This window comes from Ictidomys tridecemlineatus, chromosome 8 (genome assembly GCF_052094955.1).
Source record: "Ictidomys tridecemlineatus isolate mIctTri1 chromosome 8, mIctTri1.hap1, whole genome shotgun sequence".
NCBI classification, from domain to species: Eukaryota; Metazoa; Chordata; class Mammalia; order Rodentia; family Sciuridae; genus Ictidomys; species Ictidomys tridecemlineatus.
The window spans coordinates 128,796,214-128,808,297 of record NC_135484.1 but is presented as its reverse complement, the minus strand read 5'-3'; the positions used below and the strand labels follow the sequence as shown (position 1 = coordinate 128,808,297).

The window sequence follows — 12,084 nt, the reverse complement described above, 5'->3', positions numbered from 1 at the left end:
AGGCCTGCCTCATCATCTTAGCAAGACCTTGTTTCAAAATAAAAAAAGGCTGGGGATTTGGCTCAGTGGTTAAGCAATCCTGGTACTTAATAACCCTAGTTAATATTTAATATTCCTGGTTATTGAAACCTGGGTTTAATCCCTGTTCCCCCAACCCCTGAAAAAAAAATTGGAGGCTTTCTTAAAAGCTTCCCTATTCTTTTTTGGTAAATATGTACAACTTAAATTTTTGACATTTAAATAAATGGACAATGTAAAGAATAGGTAGTCATTGGAAATGGAACATAAGCCAACAAATCAGTAAATGATTTCCTATTAATTAGATTTACTCAAAGAAAGATAAATTCCAAAATATTTACCAATTGTAGTTAAAATCTCTAATGAAGAATGAGTTCTCCATATGGATATAAGTCTGATATTTTCTATAGTATTTTTAAAAATCTTTCCCTGAAAAAAAAATCCTACTTTAGACATTTGGCCTGCATAGGTTTATGACTAATCTTAACATTCAAAAGTTAAATCATCATTCTCACATTACCTACTTTTCCCCAAATTTTCCCATTTTCAATAACTACTACTTTCATTTGCCTCACCACTCAAGATGGAAGCAAGACTTACATTGATGCTTCCCGGTCACCAATTGTTCAGGTTTACCTGAGTCATTGGAAACTACCAATGTCAAAATGGGAAAATTTTCAGCAATCCAGGACAAGATTTTACCCTACTTGTCCCCACAGTATTTATCAAAATCACCATCAGATTTCCATGATTTTATCTCCAAAATGCATCTTGGACCCATCCATCTGTCTCTGTTCCTATTGACAAACTTCTAGTCCAAGCTACAACCATCATCCTTGGTGACTGCTGGAATCTGCTCACATCTATATCTTACCACCTAGTTTCTCTGGGTTAACCAGAATGGTTTTTTAAAAATATTACACAGAACAATTTTATTATCCAATACATAAGTAAGTACTGGATTTTATACTTCTTTGTATTGATCCTTAATTGTTTTATGCCTGATCTCTTATATTTCCCTATCCCATATTTTGTGGCAAGATAAGATTTTTAAATACTGCTTTGACAATTTTGTTTGCTTGTTTGTGTTAGCTTCCAGATCCTGACACTGAAAACATAATTTTATAAATAACATAAAATATTATTTGTTTTATTTATGAAAACATAAATAAAAAGGAATATTTCTTATGAATGTGTGTGTGTGTGTGTGTGTATATATATATATATATAATGTGTGTGTATATTTTTTTACATAGGTCTAGTGCAGTGGTGCACACCTGTAATCCCATGTCATTGATTCATACTCTGAAATATGTATATGAAAATTAGAATTTACAGTAGATGCTGCTATAGTGGCCATTTCCAATGGAGATTTAGGAGAGACAGTATATACCCATGATATGAGGAAGATATTCTATTATGCTTACAATGCCTATGGCAGCATCAAACATCTCCTTGCCCATTGGAAATACTCATAGATCTCTATATACATAAGGTTACTCCTTTTTGTTTACCCCAATTTCTTCCATTGCTTAAATATACCATGTCATTCCTTTATGAACTCTTTGAATTTTATGAAAAAATTATTACATGTGTATATTCATACTCCTGTTTTAAAACTGTATTCATTGACAAGGCTTATGTTGAAGTGGCGACTTATACTTCCATGAGTGTTATTAGCACAAATCTTCTATACAGTGCCATGATTATAGATGACACACCTTTGACTAGAAGGTGTTTAGCCAGTCTTCGGCCCAGCAGTTTTTTGGATGTTTCATATCCAGAATGTCTTAATCTGAGGAATGGAGTTGAAGGGAATTTCAGGCTATATTTATGAACATTGGATGAAAAAGAAAACTTTTGTTGTTAATGCATACTACCATTGGGTTAAAGAGGAGCTAGATAAAATAGTGGCATAGGTACTGAAAACTGGGGGAGTTTTACTACATCCACTGGTGGAGGAAAAGAGAAGGATAATCCAGCATCCTGCCTACACTTTTTAATAAAGTGTTCACATACACTCTCCAGGGAATATTACTAATAATAGTATGTTTCAGTATAAAGCCCACCTTGTGATGAGATTGATTGAAAATATAATCAGCATGGAATTTATGCTACAAGTTTTTAATAAATTGATAAGCATGGAAGAAAGAAAGAAAGAAAGAAGGAAGGAAGGAAGGAAGGAAGGAAGGAAGGAAGGAAGAAGAAAGAAAGAAAGAAAGAAAGAAAGAAAGAAAGAAAGAAAGAAAGAAAGAAAGAAAGAAAGAAACTTCATCTCAGAATTTCCAATCACACATGTGGAGTCAAATGTTCATTTCCACATCAGGGTTTTTGAAAACCATTACAAATGTCTCTGCCAAATATATCTAGCTTTTAATACAACAGTGGGTAGACCAAAGTAGAATGGGAAATTTTTATGGAACTTTTGTATTTAATAAAAAGTGAAATGTCTTAGAGTTGGAAATAAAATAAGATTATACATCTAGAACTCAGAAAAATATGGTACCACTTAAAGTGACAGTACAAGAATTAGATGGGTGTTTCAATCATACATTGCAAATAACAACTTTAAACATGATATACTCTGCCATTCCAAAAGCAGAAGGAATAATAAGAAAAAAATCCCAATGATGAATGAAGAAGAAGTTGACATAGATCTTTCTGCAATGAATGCTGATTCCCCTTTGTTGTGGATAAGGATAGACCCAGATATGTCATATTGAAAAAGAAAGAATTTGAGCAAGATGAGGATGTGTAGAAATATCAACTCTACTATGAGGACAATGTTGTTGCACAGTAGGAATTCATCTTGACTTTGGAAAAATTCTCTACTCCAGCATCTCACTTTCCCTATTCTAGCATCTTATTTTCACTGACACATTAGAATAAGGGCAGTGTTTCTACTGAGTAAGAATGTCAGCTTGCTCCTGCCTTGCAAAGACTGGAAATTGAACAGTGAGCACATGGACAGAACCAAGGACCATAAAGTCACTCTTTACTAGAATGTTTTGTTGTAAAAATTGTCCAGATATTGTAAAAACAACCAACTTCATGATATTTTAATTTTATTTTCTACAAAAGACTGTGCCAGTTGCAATGGCTTTATTAAGATATGTTCATAACCTCTGTTCCAGAGAAGTCTTAACATTTATTTTAGATTTAATCAAGTAGAATGACAACAGGAAAATAATTTTTAATTTAACTACTATTGTGCACAAATAATTGATGCCCTGGCCAACTCTGTTACATCTACAGTCAAAGTGAATAATGAAGTTAGAATGCTGGATAACTTAAATCCTAATATGTGACTGATTCTTGAAGAAATCATCAGGTTTTTGTATAAAAAAAATCTTCTTCCAAGTTATAAACACACCATCACTGCCAGTTGCTTGAGAGCCACACAGGTACTTCAAAAGAATGGACATATACCAAGTGATCCAGCTCTTTTGAAATCTTATACTGAACACAGTCACTTTTTGGACATCAGGATAGCAGCTTAGGAAGATGTTGATTTTACTAAAGTGGGCAGCAGTTATGAAGAACTGTAGTGGCTTTTTAATATGATTCAGAATGACTTTGAACCCCATGTGAGGCATAAGATTCTAAACATTGTTAAGGCACTATTCCAAAATTTCAACTAAAATTCTGGGTCTTTTTGAAGCAAAGACAAAGGATTTATAATGGCAGGGGCCAAGTGAGCAGAAAGCAGACAATTTTGCAGCCCAAGCTGCTGAATGCAGATAAGGGTCACTTAAAAACAACAACAACAAAAAAAATGAAAAGTAGGGGGTCCAAGAGAGGCAAGTACAATCATAAAACACATTTCTTACAGTGCCACCACGTTCTCAGAATTGGCACTTCCTTTACCTACTCAGGATGTAAGCTAGCACCAGCTCCACAGTTTAAAGATACTATGGTCAGAGTGCAAGTGGGTAAGGGTGGAGATGTGAGCTTCTATGTGAGTGGGCTCATGCAGAAAGAGTTCTGCACAGGTTGAGAGGTCTGAACAGAGTGGGATCAACCTAATTTAACTTTCAAATCAGCCCATAATAATATGTTGACTAAGAATCCACCATTTACAAAAAAAAAAACATGGAGTCTGCCTTATGCAATGAAGCCTTGGTAGATCAACTTTGGAAACTTATGAATTCTGGAACTTCATATGACTGGAGGTTGTAGTGTGGTGCTGTGGACTTGTTTTGCACATTTTGGACCTCAGTAGACCTTCCTGTTTACCATACCAGAATTTGGGTTGGTTCTTTATATTTATTTATTTATTTATTAGTTATAGGTGGACACAAATCTTTGTTTTATTTTATATGTGGTGCTGAGGATCGAACCCAGTGCCTCATGCATGCTAGGTGAGTGCTCTACCTCTGAGCCACAACCCCAGGCCGAAATGGTAAGATTTTGGGTTTTTTTGGTGGTGCTGGGGATTGAACCAGGGCCTTGTACATGGGAGGCAAGCACTCTACCAACTGAGTTATATCCCCAGCCCTTGGATTGGTTCTTAATTTGAAGGAAAAAAAAACTGTCTTGAAACCTACTATAATGCCAGAGGCAATAGCAGGTGACAAAAAGCTGTGAGTTAATCCAAGCAGTCATGCACAGCTAGTTGTATTTCAAAACCCAGAAGATGATCACTTTGCCAAGGGAGCATCTTATAATGTTTCAGCTCATCAGCAAGGAGTGAAGAAAAAGGCTGATACACCACTGAGGTTCCCACTAGAACCTGGTAAAATACTGGAGACGAATGAGGATAACAGTAAGGTCAAACTCAAAATCAGATTTTCAAATTCTCAAGATGAGGAGGAGATTTACATGGTACTGTTCCTGATAGTGAGGCCTTCATTTTCCATTATCTGAATATACTTGAAAGACCATTAACTCCAGGACTCTCCAAATATTGACCAGCTAGCTCTCTATCTACTCTAATGCCCCAGCATTCATCAGGTTGTGATAGCACAGTCACCATAAAACCCCAATGGAGTATGGAACTTAAACATAAAGAAACAGGTAATGAACAATCAATCGCCTTTGGGGATAAGTATGTATCCAGTGGCAAGAGCTCCACTTTCAGCATTTACTAAGGAATCTACATCCTCCAAACACAGTGATGAACACCACCACAAGCATAAGAAAAAGAAGAAGCACAAAAGACAAGCATAAGTACCACAGCAAAGAAAAGGACATGGATCCTTTCACTTATTCAAGCACTGCTAGAAGCAGTTCTGCTCATTTTCCTCTTTCAAACTAAAAAAGATACAAAGATCCCTTTCCTTCTGTGTCCAGAAGAAGACATACAACAAAAACTCTGTCCTCTGTGGACAATGAGAAAAGGTAGGAAAAGATTTCTTCTTACATGAATTTAGAATCCATTTAAGTTCTAGATATTTGATGTATATTGCTTATACAGTTGAGATTTAATTAGGAAGATATGTTTTATAATTGTGGATAAACTATTTCATTGCCTGTTTCCTACTTAAAACATACATACACACAGAGCAAACTTCTTTTTACAAAAGACCTTATAGCCATGAGGCAGTCCCTATTCACATCATGATCTCCATGTGTGTGATAGTAGGAGCAAATGTGATTACATTTTGTTTTATGACTTCATAAACTTCATAAACAACCATGCCAAGTAGAAGAGTCATGACTGGGGCAAGATGATCTTTTCCTTTTGCTATAGAAATCTTTAAGAACACAAAACTACCTAATGGGGTATTGTTTCTATAACTAGGGAAATGGGGCTCTGTTTCTGTAACTGGGGTGAGTGGGCTAACTGTGATTGGTTAGGCTTCCCTCCACTTGACTGCACTGTCTCGCTTCTGTAACCTGGCTTGCTTGCATTGGCTAGACCCCCTGAACATCCCTTTTGCAGTTTTCAGACTTATAAGGAGTGCCCTTGCAATTGTTCAGGGCTGATCAGGGGAACAGCTTTATGTTCTGGTCAGCCGCCACCGGTGTGCTTCAATAAAGGCTTGATTCGATTATACGTAAGTGGTCTGGAAGTCAGTGTATGAAACCCTGGGACGAAGATTTAACTATAACAGTGTACTGCCAAAATCAATTTTTGAAGCCTTTGATGGATGTTGTAGGACACAGTTGAAGTTTAAATAGAAGCAACTGCCAAATGTGTGGTGTGACCACTATTTCCAGAGAAATATTATATAACTTCATTTGAAACTGCTGAAAAGACAGAGGTTTTTTCTATAGGAGTATTACCTCTTGCACTAGTTATTGTGTTAACAGTAAAAACTAAGCACCATAATTTATGAACAAAGAAGTTGTAATTTCTTTTATGCCAAAATATTACAAAATTTGGAAGAAGTTCTTTTTAACAAAAACTGGAATAACTATCTTTTAATAGCACATTTGGTTATTATGATGTTGGAATTTAACAGAACTACCAAATCCATGGTTATTCTCAAATCAAGAAGCTTAAATTTGGGCTGAGAATATAGCTCAGTTGATAAAATGCTTGCTTTGCATGCACAAGACCCTGGATTCAATCCCCAGCACCACCAAAAAAAAAAAAAAAAGTTTTGTTTTGTCTTCCATTAAGTATGAACAAATAAGTTTAGATATAAAATGTTTTGTAACATGTAGACAATTTACATACCCAATACATATTCTTTCTAAAATTGTATAACACAAAGTTTGACTTAAGAAGCTTAGTTTATATTTTGTTTATTAACTTAAATGAAGTTTCATGTGAGTGTACCAGAAGCATTTGCAAATGTGTAACATTTTGCTTTCCTGGTTTAATAGTCTATGGTTATGTGTTTTTATTTTTTCTTCTGAATTTACCATGTGCTTTATTGTTTACTTAAGGAAGCTTTTCATATCTTCAATTTTTATCATTTCCCATGTCATTTAAAAGTTTGACAAGAAAAAAATATTAAAAATATCATATTCTTTCAGCAAAGTGGCAGGATATAAAATGAACACGCATAAATCAAAGGCATTTCTGTATATCAGCGACAAAACTTCTGAAACGGAAATGAGGAAAAACACTCCATTCACAATATCCTCCAAAAAAATAAAATACTTGGGAATCAACCTAACAAAAGAGGTGAAAGATTTATACAATGAAAACTACAGAACCCTAAAAAGAGAAGTAGAAGAAGATCTTAGAAGATGGAAAAATATACCCTGTTCATGGATAGGCAGAACTAACATTATCAAAATGGCGATATTACCAAAAGTTCTCTATAGGTTTAATGCAATGCCAATCAAAATCCCAATGGCATTTCTTGTAGAAATAGATAAAGCAATCATGAAATTCATATGGAAAAATAAAAGACCCAGAATAGCAAAAGCAATTTTAAGCAGGAAGTGTGAATCAGGCGGTATAGCGATACCAGATTTCAAACTATATTACAGAGCAATAGTGACAAAAACAGCATGGTACTGGTACCAAAACAGGCGAGTGGACCAATGGTATAGAATAGAGGACACAGAGACTAATCCACAAAGTTACAACTATCTTATATTTGATAAAGGGGCTAAAAGCATGCAATGGAGGAAGGATAGCATCTTCAACAAATGGTGTTGGGAAAACTGGAAATCCATATGCAAAAAAATGAAACTGAATCCCTTCCTCTCGTCATGCACAAAAGTTAACTCTAAATGGATCAAGGAGCTTGATATCAAATCAGAGACTCTGCATCTGATAGAAGAAAAAGTTGGCTCCGATCTACATATTGTGGGGCCGGGCTCCAAATTCCTTAATAGGACACCCATAGCACAAGAGTTAATAACAAGAATCAACAAATGGGCCTTACTTAAACTAAAAAGTTTTTTCTCAGCAAGAGAAACAATAAGAGAGGTAAATAGGGAGCCTACATCCTGGGAACAAATTTTTACTCCTCACACTTCAGATAGAGCCCTAATATCCAAAGTATACAAAGAACTCAAAAAATTAGACAATAAGATAACAAATAACCCAATCAACAAATGGGCCAAGGATCTGAACAGACACTTCTCAGAGGAGGACATACAATCAATCAACAAGTACATGAAAAAATGCTCACCATCTCTAGCAGTCAGAGAAATGCAAATCAAAACCACCCTAAGATACCATCTCACTCCAGTAAGATTGGCAGCCACTATGAAGTCAAACAACAACAAGTGCTGGCGAGGATGTGGAGAAAAGGGTACTCTTGTACATTGCTGGTGGGACTGCAAATTGGTGCGGCCAATTTGGAAAGCAGTTTGGAGATTCCTGGGAAAGCTGGGAATGGAACCAATATTTGACCCTGCTATTGCCCTTCTCGGACTATTCCCTGAAGACCTTAAAAGAGCATGCTACAGGGATGCTGCCATATCAATGTTCATAGCAGCACAATTCACAATAGCTAGACTGTGGAACCAACCCAGATGCCCTTCAATAGATGAATGGATAAAAAAAATGTGGCATCTATACACAATGGAGTACTATGCAGCAATAAAAAATGACAAAATCATAGAATTTGCAGGGAAATGGATGGCACTAGAGCAGATTATGCTTAGTGAAGCTAGTCAATCCCTAAAAAACAAATACCAAATGTCTTCTTGGATATAATGAGAGCAACTATGAACAGAGCAAGGAGGAAGAGTAGGAAGAAAAGACTAACATTAAACAGAGTCATGAGATGGGAGGGAAAGGAAGAGTAAAGGGAAATTGCATGGAAATGAAGGGAGACCCTCATTGCTATACAAAATTACATATAAGAGGTTGTGAGGGGAATGGGAAAATAAACAAGGAGAGTAATGAATTACAGTAGATGGGGTAGAGAGAGAAGATGGGAGGGGAGGGGAGGGGGGATAGTAGGGGATAGGAAAGGTAGCAGAATACAACAATTACTAATTGGGCATTATGTAAAATTGTGGATGTGTAACCGACGTGATTCTGCAATCTGCATTTGGGGTAAAATTGGGAGTTCATAACCCACTTCAATCTAATGTATGAAATATGATATGTCAAGAGCTTTGTAATGTTGTGAACAACCAATAAAAAAATAAAAAATTAAAAAAAATAAAAATAAAAATAAAAATATCATATTCTTACCTCTTTATAAAGTTTCAATAAGATCCCACTACAACTTGGGTAGTATTTTAAATCCTATATATGGTATGTAATTCCTGTAAGATTTGGTCAACCTCTCTAGTCCAGTTCAGGTTACATAGACATTCTGATAATTTTCTAGCTTTCCCTGCTCCTCCTGCTTTGCAAACTTCACACACATTTCACTGCCTAGAATACCCTTTGCTTCACATTTCTCCACCCAATATCCTACTCTTCTCTCAGGTTCCTAATAACATTTTGTGCATTTTTTATATCCCTTAATAAAATTAGTGATGATGTACTTGTGTGCTTTTTTATTTCAAGTCTGTCTTTCCTACCAGACAGTATACACTGTTTATAATGAAGTACCTGGACATTTGTCATATAACTGTTGAAAGAATTGATGTGCAGATGGTGTGAATTTATCATCTTCAAAGTGAAAATGTGTTTCCTGGTAGATTTGCTTCAGTTTTTCATGTTTTTTTTCAACTATTTTAAATGATCTGAACAAATATAGTAAAAATTTGAGCAGTAAATCCCCCAGACCACTCAGGGATTTAGCTGCATCTGTTTGTGTTGAAAATAAGAGAAAAACTGGAAAGATACAGAGGACAAGGAGATTATCTGAATGGCATCAAAATCAAAGCTTTCCCTGCTCCTATATATTGGGTACATAAGCAGATGATAAGGAAGGGGCTCAAACACAGGGAACAGATGCAGAGCATCAAATGAGAATTCTACTCAGAATCTGATTCAGAGGGGTTTGTAATCAAGTAAATCAAGTATTTTTTCCTTGAAATCAAATGCTCTCCCTGTGGAATAGGGAGACCTGTAATATAAACCATATATGAACTGAGAAAATGTGGGGAAATATAGTCCTGGTCCTCTATAGTTTCGTGAAAATTAAGAAACAAGATTAACTTTGGTAGAAGAATGTCCAGATGTTTACTCAGCTCGAGTCAGGAGAAAACAGCAATTATAGCCATTAACATCACAATTAAAAAAAAATGTTTTCCACTGTCCTGAAATCCTTTGTGGAATCATACTGCTTATAGGTAACGTCTGCCAATTAGAACCATAAGATGTTAAAAAGAAACTACATTATGTCATACATAAAAGCGGTTGTTGTTAAATCTAGTGTTCATCTCTTCATATCTTACTCATTTCTGAGCAGCATTTAGCTATGTTCCCTGTTCTGCTTTTAAATAATTTGTTCAAATTCATCTCTGTTTTAAAAAATTTAACTACTGGGTAATAAATATTTGTGATAAAGGAAAAAAGTAAAACCTTGAAAAAGACATTTAATGTAGAAAGTTTAAAAGTTTCGTAGTCTCATTCCTAGAGATACCAGATGTTAACAATTGTTATAGATCATTCAGGAAATTTTATTTTGTTTATATTGATCAGAGCCTTCCAGAAGATGCAAAAGATTACCAATTACCATCTTCTTTCTCAATATATAAAAAAATTAGAAATACAAATTAGATTTGAAAATGTTGACCTATATTGAAAATCCTTAATTTAACTCAAAAAAATACATAGTGGTTGTATGATTAATATATACATAGACATACATAATACTCCTTTGAAGATAACATGAACACTCTTAGTTTAAAACCTTTATGGGATTTAGGCTAAAGTTAAATGGCCCTCATTGATAGTAAATATCTAAACTTTCTCAGTCTAATACCTAAAACAAAAATACTATGTATATTATTCTGCAACTTGATTTTTTAAAGTAGAAAAATATTTGCAAATTATTGTATAGAAATCAGTATTATTTTATTAAATATTATATCCTAATTTTTTAATCATTCATTATTTAACTATTCCATTATGGTGAATTTGGAATAATTTTTAACGTTCAACTATTAAAAGTAGTTGCTCCATTGTTTGTGTATTTCACATTAGTATAGGTATTTCTCTAGCATTTGCAACTAGATTAACTATTCAGTTTAGGGAAGGGAAGAAAGGTATGAACTTTATAATTTTTTTTCAATGCTGGGGATTGAACTCAGTGCCTCTCACTTTACAGGAAAGCACTCTACCACTGAACTATATCCCAAACCCTGAATGTTGTAAATTTTAGTAGGCCTTATGCAATTGTCTGACAACCTGGTTAAACTTGTATGAACAGTATTTCAGACATCTAAAATAGTAGTATGAATAGACAGATGATATAAGGCTTTAAATATATTTAGGTGTAAGTAAAGTGAAGAAGCTTCAGAAACATTCATTAACATTTGATATTCTCTTGTGAGTAAATGTGTTTTTACCTCCTGGGCTTTTCTTATTGGATATAATTGCAGGTAATCAAATAGTAGTTTATTGTTTATTGTCTTAGCATAGTAATGAAAGCTACTACAATAATATCAAATGACTTACTATTTACTAGACAATTTTCTAAACATTTAATTGCTATTAATTCATTTAATTTTCAACACAAATTTATAATTTTTTCTTTAAAAACCAGGATTATTGATCAAGAAATTTAATTCATTGAAAACATTCTTTACCCTTGATTCTGATAGTTAGATTTTGTATGAAATCTAGCCTGCTTCATTAATACTTTTAACAATAGTTATTATTTGCTTATTCAGGCACTGATGTAATATTATAACCAAGACAAATATGTTTCCTGTCCTGCAGAGAGACAATGGTCTAAACTTCAATTTAGTTAATAGCAGAAATCCCCACACCTGGCCAAAGCTTCCCCTGAGGACTGGTTCTGAAGTTACTAGTATGAAATGAGGTTGTCCTTGAATCTCTGAAGAGCAAGTGTGAGGGGTAGTGAATGACTCAATGTTTAATAAAAACTGCAACATATGTGCCCACTCAAAGCAATAATAAATATTATTTTATTCATTTCTGTGGATGAAGTTTTTCTTATGGGTGGGTGTAAATCCACACCCATGAGAAAGAGAAAGGGAAAGAGGGAGAGGGGGATGGGGGGAGAAAAAGAGAAAGAGAGACCAACCTTAGGTTCAGTGAAGAAACAGGGGGTAAGTCTAGGA

General features: G+C 34.7%; 1 pseudogene; it reads left to right on the top strand.

The window, feature by feature from the left end:
• The first annotated feature begins 1,304 nt into the window (after nt 1-1,304).
• On the top strand, nt 1,305-5,187 carry LOC101971876 (transcription initiation factor TFIID subunit 2-like; annotated as a pseudogene).
• Nucleotides 5,188-12,084: the final 6,897 nt, after the last annotated feature.